The sequence below is a fragment of the Carcharhinus amblyrhynchos genome, chromosome 9, assembly GCF_965287045.1.
Source record: "Carcharhinus amblyrhynchos chromosome 9, sCarAmb.v2.hapA, whole genome shotgun sequence".
NCBI lineage: Eukaryota > Metazoa > Chordata > Chondrichthyes > Carcharhiniformes > Carcharhinidae > Carcharhinus > Carcharhinus amblyrhynchos.
In genome coordinates this window covers 74,231,813-74,257,088 of record NC_137332.1, presented here as the reverse complement: position 1 = coordinate 74,257,088, position 25,276 = coordinate 74,231,813, and the positions used below count along the sequence as shown (strand labels likewise).

At 41.4% G+C, this 25,276-nt stretch overlaps 1 protein-coding gene across 2 annotated transcripts in view; it reads right to left on the bottom strand.

The window, feature by feature from the left end:
• The window catches only part of LOC145347944 (uncharacterized protein C1orf21-like), a 206,739-nt gene extending 182,324 nt beyond the window's left edge, over window positions 1–24,415 (bottom strand). The window contains exon 1 of one of the 2 annotated variants that reach the window (XM_080195932.1): window positions 24,014–24,415. The gene's annotated coding sequence lies outside the window, so the exon portion shown is untranslated. Of the gene's footprint in view, window positions 1–23,377; window positions 23,398–24,013 lie in introns of those variants that run through there. The other variant, XM_080195934.1, reaches the window with a different exon arrangement.
• Between the last annotated feature and the right edge of the window lie 861 nt (window positions 24,416–25,276).

The following is a 25,276-nucleotide window of genomic DNA, read 5'->3' as shown; positions in this document are numbered from 1 at the left end:
ATTATTGAACGTGGATATGTAGATTGGTGTGAAGCTCCTTAGTTCTTAGTAAAAAAAAAATCAGCTTTAGTAGTTACAGCATTAACCAGGCAGTGACCTATGTAATTGTAATAATGTTAAATTAACACAGTGTGGCAGAGGTCTATGTCTACTAAATTTGCAGATGACAAAGATAGGTAGGGAAGTATGCTGTGAAGAGGACATAAAGTTGCAAATGGACACATAGATGAAGTGAGTGGACAAAAATCTGGCAGATGGAGTATAATGTGAAGTTGGAGGCTTTTGCAGGAAGAATAAACAAAACAGAGTATTACTTAAATGGAGAACAACTGCAACGTTCAGAGTGGCAGAGGGATCTCAGTGGTCTTGTGCATGAGCCACAAAATGTTAGTATTTAATCAAGAAGGCTCATGGAATGCTACCCTTTAATGAGAGGATTGAATAAAGTAAGGATAAGTAAAAGCAAAACAGTGCAGATGCTGAAAATCTAAAATAACAGTAGGAAATGCTAGATAAACCCAGGAGGTCTGGCAATTTCTGTGAAGAAAGAAACAGAGTTAACAAGTCCATTTGACTCTCTTACAGAACCGTAGAGGGATAGAAATGTAATTAATTATATAGTTCGAAAAAGGGCAGAGGAGAGGGGACAGAATAGTAGTTCAGGGATAGGTCAGAGCTAAAACAAGATTGACAAACATGACATGGACACAATACAAAGGTGTAAACGGTTGCAGAACTAAATAAATGCAGATAGCTGCACAAATGTAAGATCTCAGGATGTGTTAATAGAAGAACAAATGTCAGTGCTCAGTGAAAGCAAAACTGAAAAACAAGGGACAGATGGGGGAGTGGATGGAGGTAGTATTGGGACAAACCAAAGAAATAATAAAAATAAAAAAAAGATGGAGAGAAAAGTTCACAACCTAAAATTGTTGAACCCAATATTGAATCCAGAAGACTGTAATATGCCTAATTGGAAGATGAGGTGTTGTTCTTCCAGTTTGCATTGGGGGTAACTAGGGGATTGCAGCAGGCTAAGGATGTTGTACTTCCAGCATATCGGGCATTGGTGAGACCACATCTAGAATACTGGGTTCAGTTTTGGTGTCCTCATTTAAGGAAGGTTGTAAATTGTTGGAGGCATTTCAGAGGAGGTTGATTAGATTCTTTCTCAAGATGGGGTATTTGAATATTTTTAAGGCAGAGGTAGACTGATTCCCTTAGTTATCGGGAGGTGGATGGAAATGTGAAATTCAAAGCACAAGCAAATCAGTCATGATCTTATTGAATGGTGCAGTGAGTTTGAGGGGCCAAATGGCCTACTTCTGCTCCTAATTCATATGTTTCCAAGTACTAAGTGCCCCTTTACTCATTATGTGGAAAGCACGGCTGGCACTCGCAAGACAACTTATTATAAGTTTGAACTATCGCTGGCTGGCATGACAAGAAACTTCAATACAATCCGAATTGTTTAGGTCAACAAAACCTAGCCCTTTAAATAACACTAAAATATGCATCCTCTGTTTTACTTTATTAAGAGCATTATTCAATGACAGATATTTGTCTGATAGAATCATACAACACAGAAGGCCATTCAGCACCCCTGAACCACTGCCAGCTCCTTGAGCATACTATCCAATTAGTCCCATTAGTTTCTACCGAATTTGTTTCCAATAGCCTTCAAATTTCAAATTTTAACAACTTGTTGCTTAAACAAATTCTCATCAGCTATCTGGTTCTTTTGCCAATTATCTTAAATTTGTGTCCTCTGTTTACTAATCCTCCAGAAACAGATTTGCCTTATTTACTTTATCAAAGCTTGCCACCATTTTAAACACCACTGTTAAAACTTCCAGTAACAGTTTCAATTCTTAGGAAAATAACCCAGTTTCCTTGGTCTCCACATATAGTACAATAAGCACACCCCTCCCCGCCCCAATCTCTGGCATCACTCTGGTGAATCTCCCCTATACCCTCTCTAAGGATGCCTTGGCATCTTTCCTAAACTGAGGTGCTCAGAATTGCCCAGCTAATGATTTGTTATCTAGCATAAATTCCCTTGCTTTGGTGCTGTGTCTCTGTTTATAAAAGCAAAGATCCTGCATTTTTTTTTGAAAATAGCCCTCTCGCCTTGCCACGCCACCTTCAAATATTTGTGTACTTGAACGCAGGTCTTACTGCTTCTGTATCCCTTTTGGAATTGTGCCATCATTGCACTTTCTTCTCAGATGAAGGGGTAGAAACACTGGAAGCAGAGTTAGCATATTCTAGTAGGGCCACCCTGAAAGCCACTGCAGAGAACACGTCCTTACAAGCAGCTCAAAACTACCAGTCTCAGCAACATGTGGTTTTGCACAGAGGAATTAAAACTACAATTACCAGCCCAGTCAGGAATGTCCTTCTACAAGGCTGAACATAGGAGGTGGCAAGCTTAAAAAAAAGGCTCATTCATCGTCCTGACTCAAGATTTACATACTTAGGTCGGCACATCGAGCTTGGCTATATTGTCTTCCCCACAGTTGAATAACATAACATCATTCACTGGAATTGTGTATAAAGAATGATCAACTAAGAGGGGTGGGGGAGGTAGCAAAAGTCAACTGATGCATAGAGAACTATGGTCCAGCAAAGATTTTGTATCTTCAGGAGACGTAGGTGGGATGACAGGAAGAAGCAAAAAGAAAAAGAGACAAGAGCATCTCTCAAGCCATTTTTTTGTTGCAATCTATAAACTTACATTTGTATAACACCTTTCACAACGTATTTTTACAACCATTTAAGTGCTTTCAAATTGTTGATATTGTAATATTTCAGGGTTCGCATAATCATGCCCTTCCAGCAGAGCTCCATAATCAGTTCAACTCCAGCCAATATTCTACTTTTGACTCTCACGCACTGAGGCAAATTATACCTTCCCTAGAACACAGGAATTGGAGTAGGCTATTCAGCTCCTCAAGCCTGTCACACCTTTAAATTTAAATCATGGCTGATCTATAAATCAACTCTACCTACCAGCCTTGGTTCCATAATCTTTAATAACATTGGCTGACAATTAAAGGCCTCATCAATGGTAGATAAAGATGCACTTGAATGGTGCCAGGAATGAGGGAGTTTTGTAACAGAGACTGGAAAAATTGGGAGTTGTTTGCTATGAACGAATTTGAAATCTTTTCTCATAGACAGAACAAGCATTTCTCCTTCCATGTTCAAAGGCCAATGATAATAAAGTCCTTCTGAATCTGGTCACTCTGCCAGATCTTTATGTGATGTTTAGAGTTTCATGTCACCTCCCAAACAGCATGTCCTACCTATGTCCCTACGAGCAGCACCGAGAATGCATAGATTAGAGATTTGACAGAGGTGTTCAAAATTATGAAGGGCTTTTATAGCAGTACACAAGGAAAAAACAGTTTCCAGTGGCAGAAGTTCAATCATCAAAGGGTACAAATTTAACATGACTGGCAAAAGAACCAGAATCAACATAAAACCCTTTGTTTACAGCAAGTGCTGCCTGGAATGCACTGCCTGATGTCAATGATTCAATAGCAACATTCAAAAGGGAACTAGATAAACACTTAAAAGGAAAATATTTATATAGCTATGGTGGGGCTAGGCGGGGAGAGGAGAGACAGAGAGGAGGAAATAACAACAAGGCAAGGAAGTGGGATTAATTGTGTGGCAAGAGCTGGCAGATGTACATAGGGCTGAATGGCCTCCTGTGTTGCACCAATCATGATTTTAAGTACTAATCAAACTTCCTTTTGAAAGATACTACTGTATCTGTTCCCATCACCTGTTCTATAAACTTTTTTCTAAAAGCACGTGTGCAACACAAAATAAATCAACATGGGAAACAATTTACCACAAAATAAACCACTGAGCAAAATCTACCCCGGACACCCAGATTTAGAAATCTGCCTTTCTTCCATCTCAGTAATTCAAATGCAGACATGGTCACCTCATTGTTGCAACTTACTCATTGATTAGTAAGAGCATTTTGTACAAAATCTACAAATTGAACTGCTTAAATACTTCAGAAGAGTGTTTTCTCCTCAAAACAAATGTGAATTGAAAGATAGTTCTAAGTGACTTTGGATGAACTTACTGTAGAATCCTTTTTGTCAGAAAACAGTACATTGAAAGAACAGCAAGGATAGGCTTGACGCTGGGTGAAAAGAGTAATCGTTCAATTTGAGTAGCCTGTGCCTTTTTATGAAGTTGTCCCCAGTCAGAAAGGGAAAAACATGGACCCAACTAACAGCTGCTGCACTGAATAAACAAAAGTAACAACGCAAATAGGCACACACACTGTGAATAAGTCATAAACAGCAAGACCTGCTATATCCACCACAAGATGCACTCATTTACACCAAGAGTGACTGCTCGATAAATTCCTAATGGCAGCACTGCAACTGCAGATTATTGAGAATATCTCTGAGGATTTGGAGGACAAAGTTATGGCTCCAATATCTCCGAAACTTCTCAGAGGTCAACAAAGGCAGATGTTGAAGCACAGTCAGAGTTGGAGATCACTTGTGACTCTGAATACAGAGGAGTGCTGTGTCAAGAGTGACCTGAATAGCTGTTCAAATATGGAGTTGGGGGGGGAATATGGGTCCAAAACTGGGAGGGAACAATTAGAAAAAGAGCTTTGGAGAGGGATGAGATATTGGAGATATCGACAGTTCAAATACAAAGAGTCCAAGGGAGGGATGTTGGAGAGGAAGGAAGTGATTACGGCAGAGTTGAAAAGCAGGGGGACAATATCCAAGCAGAGGAAACAAGATACATATTGGATGAGTAATCTAGATGCTGGGATTTATAATGTAGAAACCTCGACTTCAATAGTTCTGAGGAGATTTCTGGTTAAGTCAAGTGCCCAATACCCTACAGTCAAGTTTCAATCAAAGCCAGGATGTTTATTATAATTGCCAACACCAAAGTCAATGGCAGTTGCAAGGACATGGACTTTTTAAACACAGAAACACAGAATGGGGAGGTGACAGTGGTGAGTCAGCTAAATGGACAAAAAAGTGGTTGGCAAGATAAAATCAAAGTAGCAGAACACAATGTGGCAGATGGAACAGCTCACAGTTGCTGCCTGTAAGGAGACCACAACAGATATCTCAATGGACGCAATCAAGAATGCTGAGAGATTTAAACACAGAGATCGTCCATGGGCTTACACAACAGAATCACAGATAGGAAAGTAAGAAACCAGATGTAATGAGCTGAGAATTAAGATAGTTATTCAACATCTGGGTGAGAGATAGGGGTAGGAATTAATGGTGGCTTGACTAAGGGACAAGAAGAGGAAAGAACAGCTCAAGGAGGGCAAAAAGGGGACAGACATGATGGGTTTAGATTAAAAACAGAAGCCAAAACCTGCATGCAAACAGTCAAAGGGAAATGAGTTAATCAGATATTAGGTAAGATGTGTTATGTCATAAAGAACCAGGAGGAGACAACATCAAACATAATATGACTGAGGCCCTATAACAGGAAATTGTTGACTTGTAGGCAACAACCAAAACAGTAGATCATATCAGAAATAACTCCATTTCCAACTATTACAGTGGTTAGTCATACTTGGTGCTTTTTTGGGACATGCAAGAAATTTGGGCATTCTTTAGTGGCTTTGCAATAAGTAATGGAAGTGAATACTTCCAGAAACTCCATGACTCACTAAATTGTAATACCTGACAATCTTCTAAAATTGTCATCTCCATTATTAAGACAACATTAAAAGTTGGTCAAAACACAGCAGGAAGGTGCAATTTACATGGATATCTTTTTAACAGATGCCTGCTATTTCACTCAGACCTTGCGTGATCCTCAACAGGTCAGCTCCCTTTTCTGACAATGACAGGCAGTTCTGAATATGAAAGCAGTGGCTACTTGGTTTAGATGCAGATGTTTAACTAATTGAACTATTCCATTGTATATTCTGGAAATACAATCTGACTTTTTTTATTGGATTTTTAAATGCTTCTTACAGTCAGCATGAGATTTAAAGAAAAAAATTGGCTGTCTAAGCTGCACAAAACCAATAACGATAAATTGTGAATGAGAGGTTAAATAATACACTTTGTCAAAAATAAGAACATAAGAAATAGGAGCAGGAGTAGGCCATCTAGCCCTTCGAGCCTGCCCCACCATTCAGTAACATCATGGCTGAACTGAAGTGGATCAGTTCCACTTTCCCGCTTTCTCTCCATAACCCTTAATCCCCTTGCCTACCAAAAACCTATCTACCCGCGTCTTAAATATATTTAGCGAGGTAGCCTCCACCACTTCAACGGGCAGAGAATTCCAGAGATTCACCACCCTTTGAGTGAAGAAGTTCCTCCTCAACTCTGTTCCAAACTGCGCCCCCCCCCCCTTATCTTGAGGCTGTGCCCTCTAGTCCTGCTGTCCTTTCTGAGCGGGAAGAACCTCTCCACCTCTACCGTATCCATCCCTTTCATCGTCTTATACGTCTCAATGAGATCCCCCCTCATCCTTCTAAACTCTAACGAGTACAAGCCCAGTCTATTCAGCCTCTCCTCATAGCTCAACCCCCTCAACTCCAGTATCAGCCTAGTGAACCTCCTCTGCACTCCCTCCAAGGCCAAAATATCCTTGCGCAAGGGCGGCGACCAAAACTGCACACAGTACTCCAGCTGTGGCCTCACCAGTGCCCTGTACAGTTGCAGCAAGGCCTCCTTACTTTTATATTCAATCCCCCTTGCTAAGAAGGCCAGCATCCCATTTGCCTTCCTGACCACCTGCTGCACCTGTCGGCTGGGTTTTTGCGACTCATGCACAAGGACCCCCAGGTCCCTCTGCACCGTAGCATGCTGCAGCTTTTCGCCCTGTAAGTAGTAGTCCTTCCTACTATTATTCCTACCAAAGTGGATAACCTCACACTTGCCAACATTGTATTCCATCTGCCAGGTCCTCGCCCACTCACTCAGCCTATCTAGATCCCTCTGCAGACTTTCCACACCCTCCGCACAATTTGCTGTACCACTCATCTTTGTGTCATCGGCAAATTTCGACACCTTACACTCAGCTCCCTCCTCCAGATCATCTATATAAATGGTAAATAGCTGAGACCCCAGCACCGATCCCTGGGGCACTCCACTAGTCACCAACCGCCAATCCGAATAGCACCCATTGACACCCACTCTCTGCCTCCTATTTGACAGCCAATCTCCTATCCACGCTAACACCTTACCCCCAACTCCATGCCCCCTAACCTTCTGTAACAACCTTTTGTGTGGCACCTTATCAAACGCCTTCTGAAAATCGAGAAACACCACATCCACCGGTTCCCCTCTATCCACCGGACTAGACACATCCTCATAGAATTCTAATAAGTTTGTCAGACACGACTTCCCCTTAACGAATCCATGCTGCGTCTGCTCTATTAAACAATTCTTCTCAAGATGCCTCGCTATTTCCTCTTTGATTATGGATTCAAGCATTTTTCCTACAACAGACGTTAAACTAACCAGCCTATAATTCCCTGCCTTTTGCCTGCTACCCTTTTTAAACAGCTGCGTAACATTAGCCGTTTTCCAATCCTCCGGCACTTCCCCAGAATCCAGTGAGGTTTGGGAAATAATCACCAAGGCATCCACTATCACCTCTGCCATTTCCTTCAGAACCCTTGGATGCATTCCATCTGGTCCTGGGGACTTGTCCACCATCAGTCCCCTCCAGTCTGTCGAGCACTGCCTCTCTAGCAGCAATGATCTCATTCAGGCCCTCCACTCCTACCATCTTTCCATCGTTAACACCCGGCAAACTATTCACGTCCTCCTCAGTGAAGACCGAAGCAAAAAAGTTATTCAAGGCCTCAGCCATTTCCTCATCCCCCACCACTAAATCCCCCCTCTCATCCACTAAGGGTCCAACATTCACCGTAGCCAGCCTCCTCCTTTTTATATATTTATAAAAACTCTTACTATCCTTTTTTACATTTAGCGCTAGCCTAGATTCATAGTCTATCATGGCTGCCCCATGACTCCTCTTGTTGAGACAAGCAAGATAGAGGCATAACATCAAAGTGTTGTCCGTTCTCTCAAATGATACTTGCTCTCCAATAATGAAGAAGAAACACTGAATTCTTCCCCTGCTTTTAAGTCTCATCAGCAAACGTGAAGCAAACTTCAAGCCTCCACTGAAGTTCTTTCCTGTTAGCCAACAAGGCAGAAGCACATTGCAGGTGGCATATAAGACTTCTACCCCTTGTGAAGTGCACAAAGGGACTGCAACACATAGCAAGTGCACTGCGTATCATGGGCATTTTAATAAGGAACTAACATTCCCAACATTGAGCATGTCAGCTGCATCTCAGCCGGTTACACTCTCAACTGTTGAGTCAGAGGATTGTGGCTTCAAATCTCACAACACAAATCTTTGCTAATCCTATGCAGTGCTGCATGGGGGCTGCATTAGCAGAGATGCCGTCTTTCAAACAAGACATTAAACAGAGGCTCGTGGCATAAAAAAGTGCAGGGTCAGTGAGCGAAGACTTCGGCCTGAGTGAAATACAGGCCAGGATTCTCCAGCCATTCACACCAGCAGGATTCTCTGGTCCTTCTACAGTGAACAGAGATTTGGCTGAGAGTCAAATTTTCCTTCCTCGCTTACTGCAGCAGTGGGATGTGAATGCTGGAGAATTCCAGCCAGAGTGACTATATTTGGGAATTTGGTTCAAAGTGGGAATTCAATGTATCAAGAGAAAAAGGTGATTTAGATCAGGCTTGCAGGTCACTGTAAGAAATGTGACTTAGAATAGTGTATTGAGTGATTTGGGAAAGGAAGGGAAAGAAGTGCTATTTTGCTTTATAATGTTCAAAGTCTTCAGGAAGTGGTCTTACTCTGTTACAAAAGTTAGTTTGCTATTTGGTGAGTATCTCGTAAGTGACTATGCCTTATTTTATTCAAAAGGTTCTAGCAACTGGTAGTAACGTTAGTAAAATATATAAAACCAAAAGTAAAATATACTAATAAAAATAATGAAATAGCTAATTCATAAACATTAAGGACGGCAGGGGAGGTGGTGTGTCACAGCTGCAGCATGCAGGAATTCCTGGATGCTAGTGTGATCCAGGGCGGACACATCGGCACGAAGCGCTTGATTTTCAAGTAGCTTTGACTCCGAGTCAAAGGCACATTAGATGCATTGGCCATGCTAAATTCTCCCTCAGTGTACCTGAACAGGCACTGGAGTGTAGCAACAAGGGGATTTCTACAGTAACTTCATTGCAGTGTTAATGTAAGCTTACTTGTGGCTAATAAATACACTTTACTTTCATTAAGCTGGAAGCTGAGCTACAGACACTGCGATGCATCAGGGAGGAGAAAAGCTAACTTAATTCTTTGCATCAGGATTCAATCAAACCTCTTAGGATAACATCATCTAATTTGGCCAGTGGTCAGGGACAGGGGTGTGATTATGAGTGAGGCAATTAAGGGGGCTCAGAGGGCTGGACTCTCAGCCTTCACAGTTATCCAACAGATTTGAGCTTTGTTCAGAAGGACTGACACTGTTCTCTTCAAGAGCAACATCCCTGCAGCAGATTACCTGGTCACTATTATTACCCTCCTGTTTGTGGGAGTTTGCAGTGTAAACATTTCTGATACTGCAACAGTGACTAAACTTCAAAAATTTAACTGCTTTCAAACTCAAACATCCAAACATTTTGAAAGATGTTATATAAATGCAAGACTTTATTTATCAGTCTCGTATCTAAACAAATAGGCAAACAGCGCAACAAACCAATTTAGCTCACTTATGACTTAATGAGAGGTAAATTCTTAGGTCTTTCTCATTTACAGGGGATGTATGACTGCAATTATATCAAGAACATAAATATTTGGTCAAAATCTTTTCAATTACCTTTAGAATTAGTTCAGATAAACATTTTCGTCAAAAAAAAATCATGTCTTTTGTCGTTTCAGGTTTGTTGCCAGTGAATCCAACACATCGGTTTGATACCTTGGAGATCCTTGGATGGTTCAGTTGGCATGGCCACTGCTTTACATATCTTGCAGCTACACAGACTGATACAGTGATAGGTTTGACAGTTCGCTTGCCGCCAGTTATGGGTTTCAGTTGAAGTAGTGGGAAGCATGCTGGGGTAAGAGCCAAGGACGAAAGAGAGAGGGGGAGACAGGACAGAGAGAAAGAGAGAGAGAAAGGGACAGGCATAGGGGATGGGGGCATGGCAGCGAGCGAGGGGCATCCATCCGGGAAGACGGGCAGGTGGCAAGCCAGGCTGGGCAGGATGAACAAGGCGGAGAGCAATAGGGGAAGCAAGCTAAGCAGTCAATGTGCATCACAGCTCATCAAGTGCTCTTGGAGCGTTGTGACTTATGTAATGTAGGAAACCATGCAGCAATGTAGAAAATAAGGTCATGTCTATAAATAAACACAATCTAACATTCCAGTAAAATAAAGATTTCCTGGGAAAAGGAAAAGACTTGTGTGTGTTAGACTTCTATTACTTAAAATTTCTAGTTAATGCGAATCCCAGAACTTCACCACAGCTCCTGACGTGCCTGTTGCAGCGTACAGAGTGTGGGAGAAGGACACAGCAGTGACAAGTGAAAAACAACTGTTTCCATAACACAACGCCTCTTTCATTTAAAGCCATCTGTGGTAATTTCAAACCCAACATTTTGTAATTGCAACATTCCAACCTGAGCATCTGAAGCTTAGCATTTATCCAGCATTTGTCTTTTTGAAGAGCCTTGGATTTAAAAGTATGAATAATCTATAAACAGTAATCCAAATGGAATGCACTTTTAACTGATAAAGGCTAGGAACTTTTTTTTCTCATTCACATATTTGACGTGCTGACACTATTTTGAAAGCAGCTGGAAAAACTAATATTTCAAGGGTACCGACCCATATTTAGATATCAAGGAAAATACTCCAAGAGACAGAAGATATAAGCTACAACATCATAAAAGCACCACCCCACTGACAATAAAGGATCCAATAATGAATGACTTATCATTTTCTAATCCCTTACTTCTCTGAATAGTATCTCCTTCTCCTGAATGGGTGGCTTCCTTGTTAATCTCTCAAAAGATGCCTAACTCTGATGATTGCCCCCCTCAGGTGAACATCAAATCCTACTATTTCAAATAACAGCAAAGGATGTGCTTCCTGGTGCTGTGACCAATATTTATCCCTCAACTAAAACCAATGGAAACAGACCATCTCTTCATTTATCTTACTGCTGTTTGTGGGACCTTGCTGTGCTTGAATTGGCTGACGTGTTTCTAATATTACAATACTGGCTACACTTTCAAAAACACTTCACTGGCTATGAAGCACTTTAGGTTGTTGTAAGTTTGACAAAGGCAAGATAGAAATGCAAGCATTTTTCTTTCTTTATGCTCACAAAGGAGCTAGCAGCCCTCTAAGATGCCAACTCAAGGAGCCATTTATTAATTTATCAGGCACATAAGTAGCGATAGCAATCCAGATCAACAATCCAGAGAAATGATTTCATATCCCAACACAGCTGTTGGAGGAATTCAAATTGGCCAGATAGAGTTGGTCCTGCTTTTTTGGACAGTACATATCTGGGCAATTTTCCACATTGTTGGGTAGATGCCAGCGTTGTTGCTGTATTTGGCTAGGTGAGCAACTAATTCTGAAGCACAGATCATCAGTACTTCAGCTGGGGTGGTGCTGGGATTATTGCCTTCCTTGTATCAAAAGTCTTTAGCCCTTAGCTTAACAAATTGAATGGTTGACGATTGGCATCTGTGATGCTGGGGATCTCAAGAGGCCGAGATGGGTAGATGGATCACCCATTCAGCACGTTTGGTTAAAGATGTGCAAACACTTCAGCCTTGCCCTTTGCAATTGGGATCCCCAATCTCTTTGGTTGGAGATGTTTGTTGAGCCTCCTCCTCCTGCCCACCATAATTCATTACTGGATATGACAGGAGTACAGAGCCTTGATTGAATCCATTGGATCTGTTTAGCATATATAGAGCCCTGTGTTCTAGTTTTACTAGTTAACATCTCATATTTAGGTATGTCTGATGCTTCTTCTGCCATGCTCCCCTAACACCTCTCATTCAACCAGGATTAGTCCTTTAACTTGATGGTAATGATAGTGATGGTTATGCAAAGCCATAAGGTCAACATGACCCAGGACAAAGCTGCTGGTCGGTTAACACCCCATCCATCTCCCACCTTGAATATTCATTCTGTCCACCAGTGGAATCAGTGTAGCCCAGATATCTCATCCCAGAACTATCCTGTTCTGTATGCCTCAGCTTCATTCACTGTGATGCACTCACTTAATACGTCACCGTGGGAATATTTCTTTGTTTCAGCTGACCAGTAAATGCTGAAGATGTTATTAATGGGCAGCACAGTGGTACAGTGGTTAGCACTGCTGCCTCACAGGACCAGGGACCTGGGTTTGATTCCTGTTTGGGTCACTGCCTGTGTGGAGTTTGCATGTTCTCCTTATGTCTGTGTGGGTTTGCTCCGGTACTCCGGTTCCCTCCCACGTTCCGAAAGATGTGCTGGTTAGATGCATTGACCCAAACAGGTGCTGGACTGTGGCGACTAGGGGAACTTCATAGTAACTTCATTGCAGTGTTAATGTGGGCCTTGATCTGACAAATAATGTCACTCACTTGCTGGCACTGGAAGAGCCAAGATACACTAATTACCCGAGAGTGCTTCAAATATTGTGCAGACGGTCAAATTCACATCCTCAAACTATTCCCTCTTGCAGAATTAGTTTCATCAATGGGCAACTTCTCTGAAGAATCATCATGCCTGGATGTGGAGAAGGTGAATCGAGTACTTTGAAGCATCATCATTATTATAATGTGAGACATAGGCCAACTCTAAAGAAACATTGACTCAGCTTCAGGAGTCAGTACTGATTTCCTTGACTAGGAATTGTACAGCCCCAGAAACATTTCAAGAAATTGGGACTCCTACTCCACAAAAAAAATGGCTTTTTTTTAAAAGACTATTTGCTCTTGCGTGTTTGTCTCAATTGTTCAGTAATTAAAGAGTTTCCCTACTGCCTCCTGGATTAGTAGTCACTCTTTAGCAGGCAATCTAAGTGAATTGAACAATCCAGTCAGCAAAAGACCACCCATTTCTAACATAGTAAACCAGTTTTTGGAACTCCTATTGTTTTCATAGAAAAGGCATGCAGATAATCTCTGGGATGCATCAAAAATATGTAGCATGGCTGCCCCACAGCATGTTATGTGGGAGGAGAAATAAAATACCTGCCACTCGCTGACAAACATTTCCTTTAGAAACTGCGGTCTCAGACCAGAGTACACAAGTTTTTACGTTCACAGAATACAAGTAAAAGCGACAATAATAAACTCACACATAATCAAGCAGAAACCACTCAAGTATCCAATTGTCCAGGCACCAAAGTGCATGGTCACATTCATCTCATTGGCATAAGCTATAATTTCTTGCACAAAGGCAAAAAAGTCATGAAATTTGCATTTTTAAACTTCCACTGAAGTCCTACAATAGCCCCAAAACTACCATGGTATAAAAGAAAATCTTGAACTTATATAGTGCCATTTATTATGTCAGGATGTCCCAAACATTTTATAGCCAACAAAATGCTTTTGAAGTGCAGTCACATTGCAAAACTCCACAAACAGCAATATGAGAAGAACCATATAATCTGTTTTAGTGATGGTGCTTTGGGGATAAATGTTGTTCAAGATACCAGGGAGAATTCATAGAAACTAGAAGCAGGAGTAGGCCATTCAAACCTGCTCCGCCATTCATTCTGATCATGGTTGTTCATCAAATTCAATATCCAGATCCCTCCTTCACCCTATATCCCTTGATGCCTTTAGCTCCAAGAGCTATATCTAATCTCTTCTTGAAAAACAGTCCTGTGGGATTTTTTTCACGAAGCCAATTAGCAGCAAATTCAGAAAAGAAGCAATCTGTGATATTGCAGGAGCAGGAAGCAGTGTCAAGGTGAGTGGTCATAGTGCATTTTCACTCTCTGCATTTGGCCGTGTGCACAGAGGGCCAACATTTCCAACTTCCACTTATGCTGAGGCCAGCTCAGAGCATGCACTACCAGAGAAAAGCACAAGATCAAGGTCAGTTAAACCTAACCTTCTTAGTTCAGCCCTTGTATCTCTTCCCTCCAATGGGAAGACAACGTGGGCCATAAATTTACACTCTCCACCACCCCAGACAGTTTGAGGCATGGGGGGAACATAAACTTGATTGCTGGTATTCCCTCTGGCATCCCGCCAATCCTAAGCATGACATAATTTTATCTTGGGGTGGGCAGGGCTTCATATGGAAAGGCTGCCCATGTCCTTAAGGTGGGCTTTCCATGGCAGGTGCTAGCTGGATCAGGGTGCTAGACAGAAAAGTCTTCACCCTCAATCTCAAGTGGAAATGGAGGACAGGTGCCTCAATCTGAATGCCCTTCAGATTTGGAGCACCCTCCCTTCAGGGGCTTGGGAGTTCCAGCCCTACCAACCACCCCCCGCCCCCCCAACCCTTCATCTGACAGCTAGATCATCCTTTTCCTGCCTCCAGGACCTCTGCTACTTACTGAAGTGCAGTATTTAGGCTCAGGCATGGCACTGCAGTACATCTTCCGACTACTGCAGTGCTGTGCCTGGAGGGCCATCGGCAAATCTGATTAGCCAACAGCCCTCCAAGACAGGACTTCCATCCAAGGGCGGGTGGAAGACCCACCTGATGCCAGACAACATTTAACTGAGCATAAAATGGCAGTGGGTCTGTGCAACTTGCCAGGGCTATGCTCCACACTAACTCTCAGGATGGCAAGAACTCAGCATCTTGGGGCACTGTCACTCTAACTGCTGCTTTAAGCAAAAAGACAAAAAAAGATTTTATTGGTTAGCTCTGCTGCTTAGTACTTTTAATGATCATTCTTATTAATTACTTTTCTTAAAATTACCAATTCATGCTTTGCCATTGTTTTTTTTTTATTTGTGTTTAATGTAGTTCCAAACTTTATCTTTCCAAAATTTGTTGGTCTTGAGCAGGTCTTCCGTTAACTGAGAAAAAAACTGAAATGTGGCCCCTCACGTAAAATGGTTGGACAACACTGTACTGGAGTGTCAACTAGAGAGAACACATATCTCTGCACTTGGAATTGAATCCACAACTGCATGTCTGTGAAGCATGAATATGAAAATAAATGACTTCAATATGAAATGGGATCCACTTTGGGAACAATTATTAGAAATGAAATGTTTAATTCATGCTTTTTAAAAAGATTTTCTGGCAATTTCTATTTTTTGCTTGAACTGATAGAAATGGAAGAGATCCCCTTTGGGGTTAAAGTAAGCTGACAGCTCATTCTGGTTTTATTCACGTGGTGAACTAGTACTATGACAGGAATGAAAATCTTCACTACTGAAATAGATAAAATAAACATGTAGTGGTGTATAAATATAAAAGATGAAAGACAAAGGAAACCCCAACTCAGAAAAGACTTTGTGCCTGCTGAGATTTATTTTAGACAACTAAGTCGATGTTGTACTCTCCAAGGTTTATCCTAAGTAAAGACCTTGCACCTCACTATTGTTCTGAATAATACACACCTTAATTACAGAACTTCATAATGGGCCAGAAACAACTCTAAATATTCCGATAAGGAAAGGTAGACATTAAGCAGAATGGGAAACTAAGCAGAAGGAAAGGGCAAAGAATGTTTCAAACATTGAACAAAGAAAAAACAAACGTTGGGTCAATCTTAACAAAACAATCAGGTTGGTCAATGTCTTGTCAATTACATTACTATGGCTTGTTAATGTCAATTACATGGTTAAAAGAAAAAGATGATGGGTATCTGAACACACAAACAGTGGAAAGCTGGGACACTGGATGGTGTCATGGAGTATTGATACTGAACCAAATCAATAATGTCTTTCAGCAAAGTTGAGCTCTGTGCCTTACATTTTGACTTCACCAATTGATGTGTATATCCTGTTAACAGGTCTGTTTTGTTTTATTGGTGTGAGAGAATAAGGAAGAGCAATGAGATATAGATAACAGAACATGGAAGAGAGAGAGTGGATGGGTGGAGGGAAAGAGTAAGAATGTACTAGTGCAAGACAACAGAAATCTGGTTAGAACAAGATTAGGGTCCTTTCAGTGAGTAATGCCACAAGCAGCTCGAACTACATTTAAAACCTTCCAAAAAGTGCTTACCTCCTGTCGTTATGATTTTGCACTAAGACTTTCTTTCATCATTAACCATTGCTTTACTAACGTTTTCCATTCGATTTTTCATGGCAAGTGCCAGTCTGTACATATCCCAAAAGGACAAGAGCGCTTCATGTGTCAATCAATAAGTTTCATCGTAGGTGAATAATAGTATGAAACTAAACGAAAAGGTTTACATAAATGCAAAGAATGGTACAGATCCTGTGGACTTTAATAGAGATATAGAGTATCAAAGTGATGCAGGGAAAGTAGTTAAGTGCTGCAAAGGCAGAATACAATAGGACTAACATTGATACTAAAGTTAACATAAATATTGTAATCAATATATCAAGAGAAAGAGGGCAACTAAGGGCATGGTTTTGTTGGCCCCGCCCACTGCCAGAAGTTAGTGGGCTTTTGGCTGAGCAGCCACATCCCACATTGAGAATCCTGCCATAGAAGGGAGTATCAAAAAATCCGGCCTAGAGGTAATGTGGAGGCAGACTTAGAGGCAACATGGGTGACAGTGTAACTGAAAATAAGGAAATGGCAGATTGCCAAATGATTAGTTAGCATTAGTCTTCTCAGTAGACAAAGATGACAAATTATGAGTGCCATAAGAAAATGTAAAAAAAAGTCAGAGAGGAAATTATGAGATGCAATACAAGTTTAAAATTGAAATGTAACAAAAGTTAAAATGCTAATAGGTATTACATATGAAGATATATCAATGGTAACCAGAAAACAAAAAAAAATGCATGCTGAAAAACTTTGATAGCATACCTCTTTTTCAGCAACTCTCAAGTTATGTACAACGAAACAATTATTAATATTCATATGTAGATAGTCTGATTGATCCACCTGAGCCAGGAAGAGAAAGAATGCTCACCCAAGCCTTATTTGGAAACCTGGGATCTTTCACGTTCAACACCAGCCACCAACATCCAGCAGTAACTTTATTCCAGAGACTGTTCCCTGGGTACTCTGCCAACATCAAATTCCCACCAAACAGTTCTGAGCAGGAGATGGCCCTGTCAAATGCTAATGAGACCCATAAATTAAAATTGCGTGGAATGGACAAATGTGGAAGTGGTGGATAATTCCTTGTATCATATTGGGATATATTTACGTAGCCAGGAATTTTGTGTTATCATTGTACATATTATAGTTTTGGTTCAATATCATTACTCATCCCATCCTGTATTCCTACCCCCCCCCCCCCACCTCCCCCCTCCCCAAATCCACAAAACCCCAACATCACACACTTATACACCTCTGCACCTGGAGCTGTCATTGTTCATACTGCATCTGAATATTTGCTTAAACGTCCTGTCCCACTCACTATGGATATGAGCTGTCGATTATATCCTGGCATGAAAACGACTTCTGCATGGAGACATATTGATGTATTATGAAGTGAAATATTGAATTTAAAAAAATCTGGGCACAGTACCTCTGTCCAAACATGCTCCACCTTTTCACTTGATTGTCAGATACTGATAATCAGCAGGATTCTCGACCTGGAGGATACTGAAGGTTTCTGGGTACTGGCTGAATTTGCAGTGGCCACGTCTCCTTTCTGGCAAGATCTGGCAGAGGGTGCCCATCAGTCTCAGACTGGCTATACAGATGGTGTTAAAGAAAGCAAACTGGAAGCCCAGCACAACATCAGTAGCTACATCTTTAGTGGGACAGCAGAAGGATTCTAAGCGGAGGGGAGCTATGGATTTACAATTACCTACGGAAGTGTACCAAGCCTAACACACATAAAATAGCTGAAATTAACACAGCCTCTGAACAGAAAATACAAACACCAAAACAGGTATAGGTTTCAGTGGAGAGTACTACTGTCCTTTCAAGTTAAAAGGTCTGGACGGCTTGTTGAAATGCTGAGGAGGCACTCGCATTGAGCAGCTGTTGACAACAAAATGGATTTTAAACACAGCACTCAAGAAGCAGCTATAGCAGGAGCTGGGTTGCCACTGAAACGAATGATTCGGCCTCGTCAGTGGCTTGATGCAAGGGCGTGTGTGCAGGAGTGCCGATGGCCATGGCATACCAGTGCTCTGTGGCATACTGGTTGGGAATCACTGGGCTAGACAGCAGAAGACACAGATGAGAGAGACATAATATATACTTCCATTAATGGAATGCATCTGTAGTGTCTCCCAGGGAATCTGTACTGGGGCCCAAGATCTTTATGATCATTAATGACTTGGATGAAAGAAGTTTGATGACACTAAGTTAACAAATAAGTGTAAAAGTGCATGAATATTCTCCTGTGAACTGTGATTACATTACAAAAGTACATAATTGGCTGCAAAGCACTTTGAAAGGTCCTGAGATTATGGGAGGCTTCATATAAATGCAAGACTTTATTTCTTTAATAAGTGCGTAACACTGTGGCATATGGGATTTTGTGTGGAGAAGCACGAGGCCACCCTAAGAAAGATAAATCAAGAGCATTTTAAATGGTGAGAAGCTAGGAATCCAATCATTAAAAACAAATAGACAAAAAAAAATTCAAAATGGAAAGTGGATCATTGGCCTTTATCTCAAGGGGCTTGAATACAAAGGGATCAAAGTTATACAAGAGTTATATAAGGCTCTGATTGGACAGTGTTAGCAGCACTCTGTTCAGTTCTGTGTATCATATCTCAAGGAGGATATACTGTATTGTCCTGTACTGGTGGGGGTGGAGCACAGATTGACCAAGATTATACTGGGACTAAAAGGGTTGAATTGTGAGGACAGGTTGCACAGAAGGTCTAATACTCCTTGCAATATAGAAGATTAAGAAGTGGTTTAATGGGGGTGATTGAGATGATTGTAAGATTTGATTGGGTAGATATTGTGGAGAAACTATCTTCTTTGGCAGGGAAGTCCTGGTCACGGAGGTATAACCAAACTAGAGCTAGGCAGTCCAGGCATGATGTCAGAAAACACTTCCTTCAGAAAAAGGGCAGTAGAAGTCAGATGCTCTTATTCCCATAAAGACATTGAGGCTGGGAGACAATTAAAATTTTAAGAACTAAGATTAGTAGTTTTTTTGTTGGCCAAGGATATTAAGGGGCATAGAACTGAGCCACAAAAATGTAATTAAGATACAGATCAATCATCATCTAATTTAATAGCAGAACAGGCTCGAGGGATTGAATAGCTGACTCCTGTATCTAATGTTCCTCATCGCAGGCTCTGGTCATGAAGTGAATATATGAAGCAATTTTCTGAATTCTAACTCCCAACTCTGTTGTCATCTTCTATAAAAGCTATCACAATGCCCAACTAACAATGAGCAAAATATATGGTAACATATGATAGATACTTGACAGAAACAGCAAGATCAGAAAAGAAAACAAGTGGGTAATCCGTGAACATGAAAAAAAACAAAGAAAACCAACACAACAACAGCATATTAAACAAAAGCAGCAGTTTTGTTATTCTAGTACGTCCTTATTCTAACTCTGTATTGTGGTGAGGTAACAGCAGGTTGTGCACCATTTCCCATTTGAGTGAGGTGAGACTTACTGCACTGAGGTTAGCACAGTCATGTAGTCGCACATTTACTTCTCCAACTTATACATCACCTTCTCCTTATGCAGGCAGCCACAACAACATTACATCATTACATGATGGCCTTGAAGCAACAGATCACAAGTACTTGGCAATGCAACATTTCAGGTGTGTTTGTCATTCAGTCTCCCAGTGCCAAGATTGTGGCAAGTTTAACTTAAAGTTTATTTATTAGTGTCACAAGTGGCTTATATTAACACTGCAATGAAGTTACTGTGAAAATCCCCTAGTTGCTAGAGTCTGGCACCTGATCGAGTACACGGAGAGAGAATTAAGCATGGCCAATGCACCCAACCAGTACATCTTTTGGACTGTGGGAGCACCCAGATGAAACCCACAGACACGGGAAGAATGTGCAGACTCCTCACAGACAGGGACCCAAGCCAGGAATCAAACGCAGGTTCCTGACGCTAACCACTGTGTCACCGTGCCCCTTGAAGGTCAGAATCTTCTTGCCATGAGTGGAAAAAATACTCAACACCAAAAGAGACACATGCCACTCTCATGACACCTCAACAGCTAATCACAGAGCTGTATCAGAGCAAGTTTTCTATTTTCTTAGCCAACATCAAAACATTCAAGGAAGAGAACAAAGAAGAATAATACAGGGGGATTAAGACTGTTGAGTTTCCTTTCAACTTCCATGAAGAGTGCCACCAGACGTAAGCGACTAATATTGGCCAAGATCTACATGGGCGGGAAATAGTGAAAAGCATCTTAATCACTTCAGTTACACTGAAATAGGTTAGCTAGCTCAACAAATTTCTTCCATGTTTTAATAAAAGCAAAATGCTGCAGGATGCTATAAATCTGAAGAAGAGACATTTGCATTAAAAACATTAACTCTGTTCCTCTCTCTACAGATGCTGCCAGACATGCTAACTTATTCCATGTATTTTTTGGTCTCTGTTGTGATCTGGAACCTTTTCATAAAAAAGTGGCAAAAAACAATTCCATAAGTAATTTTAAAGGATTTGAAGAAATACTTGAGGGTGAAGGTTCACAAACAAAAGATTGGGCTGTTCTCATCCTGATTTCAAAGCACCAGAACAGGCACAAATGGTTCAAATGGCTTCATTCTGTACTACAATATCTACGATTATCTAAGCTGCCTGCAGATTGGCACAGTATAAATGAAATTCGAGAGATGAATACATGGCTCCAAGATTGGTGTGGGGGAAGTGGGTTCTAGTTTGTGAGGCACTGTTACCAACACTAGGGAAAGTGAAGCTATACCATTGGAAGAGTCTACAGCTGAACAATGCTGTAACCAGTGTTCTAGCAACCCGCATAACTACAGAAATAGAGGGGATTTTAAACATAATAGAGGTCACAAGGGGCGAAATGTGGAAAGATGTGGTATATCATAGAATAGAAACAAAGAGGAAAATAGTTAAGTGGAAATAAGGGTCAAACAATGGCAGGGAGGTACAGGGTGAAAGGACCCAAGAATGCACAAGGAATCAAGATTAGACACTAAAAAGGTACCAAAAGTCAAAACTAAATCTCTATCCGAACGTGTATAGCATTTCTAAGAAAATAAACAAATCAATAGCCCACATTGAAGCTATTAAGTATGATCTGATAGCCATTGTGGAGATCTGGCTGCAGGGTGACAAGAACTGGATCCTGAATATTGAGGGGTATATGACAGTCAAGAAAGCTAGGTTAAGGTGGAGGGGTAGCACTGTGAATCAAGGATGGGATTTACACAATAGTTAGGTATGACCTTGGTTCAGGAGATCAGGATGTAGATCATTTTCAGTGGAGAAGAAAAATCGTTGGAAAAGAAGTCGCTAGCAGGGTCTGCACGCTCCCTAACAGAAACCACCACACTTTAGGACAAAGTGTACCAAAAGAAATATTAGATGCTTGTGATAAAAGGATGGCAATAATCATAGATGACACAAGGATAGGTAGGAAAGTGTGTTGTGAAGAACAGGGTTTGCAGATAGATACACATAGGTAGAATGAGTGGACAAAAATCCAGCAGATGGAGTACAATGTGGGAAAATGTGAAATTATTCCTCTTGGCAGGAAGAATATTTAATTGACTAATACTTAAATAGAGAATGAATCCAGAAATCAAAGGTGCGGAGTGATCTTGGTGTTCTGGTGCATGAGTCACAAAACATAAGTATGCAGATACAATATATAATGAAGAAGCTTAATGGAATGCTATCCTATATTATGAAGGGAACTGAGCATAAAAGGATGTGATGTTTCGTTTATACAGGGGATTGATAAGACCACATCATAAATGGTGTGCACCTTTTTGGTTGAATTTAAGGATGCAAATACATTTGAGTTGGTTCAGGGGTGGTTTACTGGATTGGTGTCTGAAATGAGCAGGGTTGTCTTACAAAGAAAGGTTAGACAGACTGGTTTGTTTATACTGGGGTTTCGAAAAGTGAGAGGTGATTTGACTGAAATATACAAGATCCTGAATGGTCTTGAAGGTGGACATGGAAAGGATGTTTCCTGTTGTGGAGGAGTCCAGAACTGGGGGCACTGTTTTAAAATGAGGGGCAGACCTTATAGGATAGAGACCACAAGGATTTTATTCTCGCAGAAGGTGAGCGACTTTGGAACTCTGCTTCAGAAGACAGTAGAAGTGGGGTCATTGAATACTTTTAAGGCAGAGTGAGATTGATTCCCTTGCCTAATGAGAATCTAAGGTTATTTGGGGTACATGAATGTGGAATTTGAAACAAACTGATCAGCCACGATCTTACTGAATGGTAGGGCAGACTCGAGGGGCTGAATGGCCTACTTCTGCTCATATTTCTTATGTTCATATAAGTCTATTATGTTTGTTACTCCAGCAGAAACTACAGGCTCTTACATTTCAACAACAGAAGAATGGCACTGCTCAGAAGCAACAAAATAGCTTTTGTTCTATTGCCACAAATTTAATACCTTCCACACACCCAAGTGGAATTTAATAATAACAAATAGATAGTAGAAGTAGAACTTGGCAAATAACGTGGCTTTATGAAACTCAGTCTAAATTACCCAGATCAAAATGTTTAGGAATCAGCGACCAACTAGAGATCAGGAATGCAATCCACTCGGTGGGCTACACTATAACGTGTGGCATGCAGAAAGTAGCATCCTTTCAAAGATAATGAATAAACTAGCAGACACATCTGACGCAATTCTTAAGTTAGATTTACCCACGCAACTCATGGGTGTACAGTGATGTGTCATAAATTTTCCTGGAATTTGTTACAAGCAGGCTCTATACAAACCACTCATGACTTGGCCATTATACTTAAGCTGGTTACCCCCACCCCACCCCATTCTACCTAAATTAAGTTTTCCAGTTCTCCAGAGATCTGTGTACACCACACGTCCAAATGCACATTCAGCTCTAACTGGTACAAACCCACCATACAAAACCATTCCCGCAACCATCTATTCGTTTTACGTAATGACTGAACCTCCTAATGCTAAGGCATACGAATTGAAATCTTAAAAAAACAAGAACGTGGAATGAGAAAAATCATTAATACATTTTCACATGGCAATTTACCAGTTCCAACAACCCCCCGCCAATATTCCAATTTAACTAATGATATAAACAGTAAGTGCAGTTCTTTGAATTTCTCTCGGTTCTGTAGCTTGAAAGGACCGGGGGACCTACAGTTGTCTGAATCTGTGCTCATTATAACCGGAATCTCTACCAACTACAAGGCAGTCGACTCCCAGAGGCCTAAGGACAACCCCACAGGAAACCACTCGTCATAAGCTCTCCAAAGAATCATATTCTCCCACATAAACACTGCGTGGAAATGTTCTGACCTGGGCATTAACGCTGTTTAAAAAAAAACTGATGATGATCACTTAACACACTCCCGATACTCATGCCGCTTGCAAATCACGCCATTAAACCATGATTTTTTTTTCTCCCTCTATCAAATAAATTGTTTTCTGGAAAGGTTTTTTTTGCAGTCTCTCCCCAGACGTGTTCCGTATGTTGGATAGTGAATGGAAAAAGATGGAGGGATTAAAAACAACACAGGCACGACAAAGATGGTTCTTAATTGCTGCAAAAATGCATTTGTGGGGAGAATCTGAGGAATAGTGTGAACACCCTCCCTTTAACTGGGGAGGGAGGGGGCACACATCAGGCACAGGACAAAGGAGTTTGAGATTGGCAACAAAAAAACACACACACACACACATTTTGGGGGGGGGGAAAATAGGAGAATAACTTACCGGTCGCTGCTGGTATTCCTTTGCAAAGGGAAGCAGGGAGTGTTATTGTGTTGTTGCACAGAGAGCTTGCTCTGTACGTGTATGTGACTCTCTCTCACTCTGGAGCCGGCTGCGTCTCCCGCACTCCGACTGACTCGCGCGGCAGCAGCGCCGGGCGGGAGACCCAGCACCAGACCTGAGCAGCCGACAGCAGAGACACCAATCAAAGGAAGGGGGAATGCCTTACAACCATGGAGATCATTTTAAAAAATCACCTCAGAACTTAGTGTGCCCTGCAACCCAATCCACCTTTGGAACCCAAACAACTGCACCTTTATGGTTCCCCCCACCTCACAACTCCACATGTTTTGACTTAACCTCCACAAGCATTTTCACAAACAACCAACACTTCAGACAAAATTTCCAACCCTCCCTCAGCACCAGCCAAGGCGCTTAGGCTAATTACAGTGTAGGTTCCTTCAAAAAAATGCAACATCCCCCTATAGAATCGTGATCCTCCTTTGCTATAATTATGTGGCTCAGGGAGGTGGTTTTAGCCATTGTTATTGCAATCTCAGTTGCCTGTTTTTGTTCTTCCAACGTGCACAATAGCACACGCGTTTCCCAACTTTCATCAGGATGTGGGGCGACGCAATTGCTTATAATCCATCAAAGAGCTTTTGCTTTTGCAACACCGGGCTTCGCTTCCCAGTCAGCAGGTGTCAAAAGAGAAGTTGGACGTTGGTGAATGCAACGCGTTATTTATTAATGTCACTCGTAGGCTTACATCAATACAACAATGAAGTCCTCTAGTTGCCACACTCCGGCACCTGTTCAGGTACACTGAGGGAGATTTTTTTTAAAGTTTACTGTGAAATTCCCCTCGTTGCAACGCTCCAACACCTGTTCAGGGGCAATTTAACATGGCAATGCCCCTAACCAGCAAGTCTTTTGGACTGTGGGAGGCAAGCGGAGCATCCAGAGGAAACTCATGCAGACACAAGAAGAATGTGCAGACTTCACACAGAAAGTGGCCCAAGCTGGGATTTGAACCCCAATGCCTGTGAGTCTGCAGTGCTAACCACTGTACCACCACGCTGCTCACAGATTATATTAAATTCTTTAGCAATGCCCCATTCCACTTTGATAGCTGCTTGGCTAATTGTTTTGAACTTCTGTTAGAAGCCAAGACATTAGACAACAGATATCTTTGTTGCAAGAAAAAAATGGTTTTCTTTATAGAGACTGTCAAAGTGTTTGACATTTTGATTCTAATTATGGGCT